Below are 5,480 nucleotides of genomic sequence, written 5' to 3' on the forward strand. Positions count from 1 at the left end.
TGGAAGCTCCTCTTTTCACTGCTTTCTTTTTGCGATACCTAGTCGTAGGCTTTGGTGCACTTGATTTCCGCTTTTGAAACTCCTGCAGAAAATTCATTAGATAATTAATTTCATCTTATGGTCAACCCACAAATATAAAAGCAAGCATTTAATTTGAATTTTGCATTCACTGACAACGAGAGATTCCCACTCGTCATGCCAACAGATATATAAGTATCATATCACTTGGCCATGATCGTACAAACAAATCTAGATGAAAATCAAAAATTTGAGAAAAGAATTACATGAGTATATATAAGAAACCTCCATTTTTTTTTAGCATTCGAGTAATGCCTGTTTATAAAAACGAGGTCCTTTAGCCTAATGACATGAACGAAGAAACCCCAGCTACTTGTGAAGAATGAACAATTGAAGCAGTAAATATCTTACCCTCCATATCCTTAAAAACTGCAAATTTTGCTTGACGTTGGATGTAATTCTTGGTGGCGCTTCATCAAGTCCCTAATAGCACAAACAATCAAACTTCATGATAAATTGCTGAAGTTTGAAAAATATAGTAACTCCAATACATTTCCAATAGCACAAATATTACAAATTAACTAACTCATCAAAAGTTTCTAATTAAAAAAAAAAGTCCTGTTTGTAAAGTTAGCGGCTCACATGTAAGTATCTCATGAATACCAATCACAGATCAATGAGGCAGTGTTTTCAACATTTATCAAATCTAACATTCAAATTTTCGTCCATAAATAACATTTTAGCAAACTATAATCAGGCACAACAAGCAAGCAGCAGAGAATGTGAACTTGCTTCTAAAAGAGGGAAAAACTCAAACAATCCAATGTCATCTGGATTCAGTTCATCTAGTCTCAGAGTGTTGATGTTGAATCACTTGCACCATATAAATTCAAACAAAAATCCATTGCTTCACCATTGAATTCAACACCAAAACAACAGACAATGCAAAAGCGCAAGCTTTTCAAGGTTACAACCCATCAAAATCCATAAATTTCTCTAAAAATTATATGAAAACAAGATGAAATCCTTGACATTGAAGCATTAAAAGCACTTGAGATGCAACTTAAATAGAATTGAATTAGAGGTGAAAAAACCAAAAAAGAGACCTTTTGAGGTTGGGATTTCTTGCTTCGAACCACAAGGAGGAGAGGTGAGATGGATGCGGTTCTCATGGAGATGAAATTCAAAGCTTCTCATCGATCTCTCCTCCCCTCAAGCTCACCAGTTCCGATTTTCACTGGAGTTTTCATCACCGTCTTCAAAGCTTCCTTTTTTCTGATAATTTTTGTTAAAAATTAGAAATATTATTAGTTTGGGAATAACTTGTGAATTGAAAGCACGCCACGTGGCATTATGTTAATCGTGTGGCCGAAAAAAGTATAGCGTTTGGTTGGCCAGTAAATTAATTGTTAATTAAAATTAATTTTCATTTTTGATTAATGGTATTTATTTATTAATACTAATATAAAAAAAATATATAATTAATAAATATATTTATTTATCAACCCGTCTGGTCATCCATGAGGACGTATGGACTAAATGTTCAATAAAGGTGGATAAACCACTTCAATTAATAAAAGTAGAGATAACAAACAGTCTTATCACAAACAACCACACTGGACCCCCAAACAGCAACACAACACCCTTGCTCCACAAGCAGTGAAGCAAGCAATACAAAAAACCCCCAAAAACCCACCCCTGTGGAATAGCCCAGCTATCCCCCAAAAACACAAACAAGAGCCTACTACCTCGTGGTAGAACCGGGTGCCTCCTCGGCAGCAGTGTCACCCAAGTCAATCAGACTTCTCGTGCCCACGAACTCAAGACTGCGACGGACCGAGGCAATAGTAACATCAATCTTCTCCTTGACCGAATCTGCAAGAGCATCGAACCATAAGAGAAGCATGCGATTAATACTCAGAACAATGCAGTGAGAAGGCAAAGTTTTAGCATTAAAAATTCTATCGTTACGAGCAAGCCATAAATTCCACACTACTGCCTTAACTACTAAATCCACCCAAGTTCTATCAACAGGTCGAACCGAGGTTCTCCAAGAAAGCCAAAGGTTGCACATCGAAGTTGGTGGCTCTAGCAGGGACAACGAGCTATTAAGACATCCCCAAACATCCCTCGCAACGGGACACTGAAGAAAAAGATGATCAACCGACTCCACACCTGCATGACACATCACACACGTAGCAGTAGGCGCAAGTTACAAGCCCGAGGAAGCTTTGATTTTCTAGCGACAAGATCTTATTCTTCCAGGCAAGCCAATTAAAGATGTTGATTTTTCTCGATGTAAGTTTTTTCCGAAGAATTTTCGCAACCTCACAGCATGAAACCCACCATCATTAAGGAAGTTGTAGAGGGATTTCACCGAGAACAGCTTATTACCAGTTAAAGACCAGTATTTTTTATCCCTCTCATCCTGCCGAGTCTGTCCTCATCCCCGCTCTAGGAACCCGAATGACCTCCTCATTGTCACAAAAAGGTTGCCCTCTCACTGTATGCCAAGTCGGTAAAAGAGGCGTCGTGTTGTCCAAAACTATTGAACATGTCGAGCCAAACCAACATCGAGGGCCCGACCAGTTAAGCTCATTGGTTCTTCCAAAAAGTGTTTCCGCTCGAATAAATCTCGCTCTTGATGCAAAGCATCTAAGCGTAGGGCGCACCACTTCAAGACCCCCTTCCGGAAGAAAGACACCCTTCCTTTACGGTGGGGAACAAATTCCAATTCGAGCACCCGTGAGTTAAAACCGAATAACCTCCACCCCTCCCCACCTTGGTTCGTTCATAAATTTCCACCACCATTTACCAAGAAGTGCCTGATTGAAGTTGTGAAGATCAAGAATCCCCCACCCACCCTGATCGCGGGCACGACAAATCTCCTTCCAACGAACCAGTCTACACCTCGGTTTCTCAATATCAGGCCCCGTCCACAAAAAATCTCTCCTGAGACGATCAATCGCTTTAATAACCCATGAGGGTAATTTGAAAATGGACATCCAGTAGGTTGGCAGCGCCAAAAGCACGGAGTTCACCAGCGTGAGCCTCCCCCCTAACGAAAGATGTCGGATTTTCCAGGAAGAAAGTCTTCGACGCACCTTAGCGATAATCCCCTCCCAATCTTGTTTACGTGGCCTTCTACCCGAGATAGGAAGCCCTAAGTACGTCACTGGGAGTAGCCCCGAAGAGTACGCTTCAAAGTGTCTGCAGCCCCGCCTCGCGTAAGACCCCAGAGTTAACCGAATACAAATAAGTATTGGAATAATTTGCCGGAGCCCAGACATCCCTTCAAAGAGATATAAAATAAGTTTCACAATTCTGAGATCCTCCAATCCACCCCGCAATCAACACCGAGGTCGTCAAGATAGTGTGAGATCGATCTACTCTTGAAAAGCGCCAAGAGGCACCCCAACCAGAATCTTGGATTCCAGCGCATGTCTAAACATCTCACTAAGCGCATCCGTGACTAGGACAAAAAGCAACGGCGAAAGCGGATCCCCTTACCTTAAACCTCTTTTATACCGAATGTACCCATTCGGAGCTCCGTTTATCAAAACATTAGCCTTAGAGGAAGAAAGAATACTCTCAATCCACTTCAACCACCGGACCCCAAAACCCCTGGCTTTTAGCAACTCCAAAAGAAAGTCCCAATCTACCAGATAAAAAGCTTTAGCGAAGTCCACCTTCAGAATATGACCAGGCAATCATCTCTTATGCATACTGAAAATTAGTACCTCCGCAATTGCCACGTTATCAAGGATACAACGACCCTTCAAGAAAGCCGATTGGGCACTATCCACAAGCACATCCATCACTTTACCCAATCGCGTCGCCAAAATTTTAGAAATAATTTTAAGGGATGAATTGATTAAACTGATGGGCCTATAGTCTCCCGGCTGCTCAGGTGTCTCCACCTTGGGGATAAGAGCAATACTTGCCCAGTTAACCCTTTCCAAGTTAGCTCTATCAAAGTAAAAGTCCTCGCAAAAATTAAATATGTCGACTTTAATCGATTCCCAGCATTGCTTGAAGAAGCACATCGGAAAGCCATCCGGGCCCGGTGCTTTGTCTCCACCAAGACTGAAAACCGCATTTTTAATTTCTTCCATAGAAAAAGGCCCCTCAAGCACCCCCAACTGCACATGTTGTTTATTTTCAAAAAGTTTGGGAAGATCCACTTTGAATCTCGACGCTCGCTTACTGCCAAAATGTTGCCGGAAACGATCAACAAAGATCTTCCCAATTTCTTTTGAATTAGAAACCCTAATCCCGTCCAGAAGAACACCCGGGATAAGATTACGACTCTTTCGTCCGTTGGCCACCACATAGAAGAACTTAGTATTGCCATCTCCTTCCTTTAACCAAAGAGTCCTGGACCTTTGCCTCCAATATATTTCTTCCTGTTTACGGATCAACTCCAGCGATTGCAAAAGATTTTGCTCAAAAGCAAGCTCAGCAGGAAGCAAGGCCCTGGACTCCTTAGCCGTGTCTAAGGTCTCAACATGGTGTAATAGGTCCAGCATTTTGAGTTTGATCGAACCAAAACTAAATTTGGCCCACTTCCGTAATCGCTCTCTAAGACCCGCTAACTTTTTAGATAGCACGAAAGCACCACAACCCATAGGTGTCATCTCTTCCCACCACTGTTTGACTCGATCCCTAAAACCCTCATCCGTGAACCAAACTTTTTCGAATCTAAAGGGCCTTGGATGGAAGCACACTCCACCCACCTCCAGCCGAATAGGGACATGATCATATTCTAGCCTCGGAATACTATTTTGCAAGATTCTGGGGAAGTGATCAGTCCAAGGCATATTCACAAGGAATCTATCAAGCTTCACCCAAATGGGGTTTGCCTGACCATTTGTCCAGGAGAACCTTCTCCCCAACGCAGGTGGCTCACAGAGATGGAGATCCAATAGGAAACTATTTGCCATACGGATGTCATGAAGGTTAGGAGCCCCGGAGGACTTATCCTCAATAGAAAAGGTGGCATTGAAATCTCCACATAGAACCCAGGTAATTCTCCGGTCTCCACCGCAGCAACGAAGCTCCTCCCAAAATGCAGCTTTTAAGGCTCTCGCATTGGGTCCATAAACCGTGGTACACCTCCAGACGAAGTTATCCCGCTTATCCAGAAACTTGACAGTAAGACTGAAGGCCCCCACCTTTTCGAGAGTCCCAGTTAACGTGGCGCCATTCCAACCGATGATCATTCCACCCGCTGACCCCTCAGCGGGTGCGAAAACTAATTGGTCTAAATACGAGCCTCCAACCTCCCTCCACGTAGTTAATGAAACTTCTGCTAGTTTAGATTCTTGAATGCAACAAACCTCAGCGTGATGCAGACTAAGAAAATCTTTAACAAGAAACCTTTTAGCCGGTCTACCTAGACCCCTCACGTTCCAAGAAACAATATTCATTAGCAACCTTAAAGAACGCGGACCTCATCAGAG

General features: G+C 42.5%; 1 long non-coding RNA gene across 1 annotated transcript; it reads right to left on the minus strand.

Moving 5' to 3' along the window:
• Nucleotides 1–33: 33 nt before the first annotated feature.
• Nucleotides 34–1,292, minus strand: LOC120255207. The gene is made up of 3 exons (XR_005534925.1): nt 1,125–1,292; nt 430–501; nt 34–82 (listed from the first exon to the last, which is right to left on the minus strand). It is a non-coding gene; the product is annotated as an uncharacterized LOC120255207 (long non-coding RNA).
• Nucleotides 1,293–5,480: the final 4,188 nt, after the last annotated feature.

Source organism: Dioscorea cayenensis, unplaced genomic scaffold, assembly GCF_009730915.1.
Source record: "Dioscorea cayenensis subsp. rotundata cultivar TDr96_F1 unplaced genomic scaffold, TDr96_F1_v2_PseudoChromosome.rev07_lg8_w22 25.fasta BLBR01000890.1, whole genome shotgun sequence".
Lineage (NCBI taxonomy): Eukaryota > Viridiplantae > Streptophyta > Magnoliopsida > Dioscoreales > Dioscoreaceae > Dioscorea > Dioscorea cayenensis.